The sequence below is a fragment of the Schistocerca cancellata genome, chromosome 9 (assembly GCF_023864275.1).
Source record: "Schistocerca cancellata isolate TAMUIC-IGC-003103 chromosome 9, iqSchCanc2.1, whole genome shotgun sequence".
In the NCBI taxonomy this organism is placed as follows: Eukaryota; Metazoa; Arthropoda; class Insecta; order Orthoptera; family Acrididae; genus Schistocerca; species Schistocerca cancellata.
The window spans coordinates 357,190,802-357,191,884 of record NC_064634.1 but is presented as its reverse complement, the minus strand read 5'-3'; the positions used below and the strand labels follow the sequence as shown (position 1 = coordinate 357,191,884).

The following is a 1,083-nucleotide window of genomic DNA, read 5'->3' as shown; positions in this document are numbered from 1 at the left end:
GTCTCTACTACGATTTGCGAAAATGCCATACGCACTTGGTGGCATTCCCACAATATCCGCTCGGCGCTCGGCGCAATGGAGTACATGCAGTATGAAGATAAGGCATCCGCGTATGACAGAACAGTTGGCCAATTGTGACTTCTCCCACGCTCGTCTGAAATACATTCGTTTTTCTCGTTCATATGAAATCCTTTAAGAATATACGCAGTTTTTACCAGGCTTTCTGTGTATCCAAATTATTTTCCTTGGCCAACTCGAAGAATAGATTTTTGTTGCTATCTTTTTACTTATCTTGCAGCACTGGAACCACTCGAGGGTGAAAATGTTGCTGTTGAAACCTGCAAGTACGATCGAACTAATTCCCACGATCCAGAACATGACTGTAGGTAACATTTTGATTAATATGAGCAGTTGTTCAGGAACTGCCGTGTGGCATTATTCTGGCGACCGTTTATCATTCATTTATGTCAATGAGCTAAGCAGGTTCAGTCGTTGGAAGTATTTTAATGAGCTTTGAGCTATGAATTAATCTTAGTTGAGACTGTTATGAGGATACCACCGCAAGTTACTACGCTCTTGCTGCAACATTCCGTTTTTACAATTTGCGTCTTTATATCCTCTTTTTGTGGACTATTTTACAAGACTTATCTTTTAATATCTTTTCACGAAATAAAAATTTTGTACCCCTGGTGGGACTCGAACCCACAATCCCCGGTTTAGGAGACCGATGCCTTATCCATTAGGCCACAGGGGCTCGGCGCATAAAGTTGCGCACAGTGCTGGGTCGTTGTGATAACTCTTTCAGTTTCACTATTAACGACTTTAAGCGTATTTCTGGAACGATTTCCTGTATTTCGACACATATTGTTGTAAAATGATCAGAACTTGCCATTCGAACAATTGTGAAACCGTAAACAGACGTTAAAGTTGTTTATTATACTGTAGCGCTTTCATTGGCCGCACAACCGCACTGGTAAGCGCTTTTAATATCTCACTGCCTCGTTCTGTGTGGCAGAAATATTCACAGGTAACTACACATATACACACATTAACTTTCTTATCTTGTGATGGTTCAGATTTCAT

General features: G+C 40.8%; 1 non-coding gene across 1 annotated transcript; it reads right to left on the bottom strand.

Annotated features, from left to right (window-relative positions):
* Nucleotides 1–681: 681 nt before the first annotated feature.
* On the bottom strand, nucleotides 682–754 carry Trnar-ccu (transfer RNA arginine (anticodon CCU)). The gene has a single exon. It is a non-coding gene; the product is annotated as a tRNA-Arg (tRNA).
* Nucleotides 755–1,083: the final 329 nt, after the last annotated feature.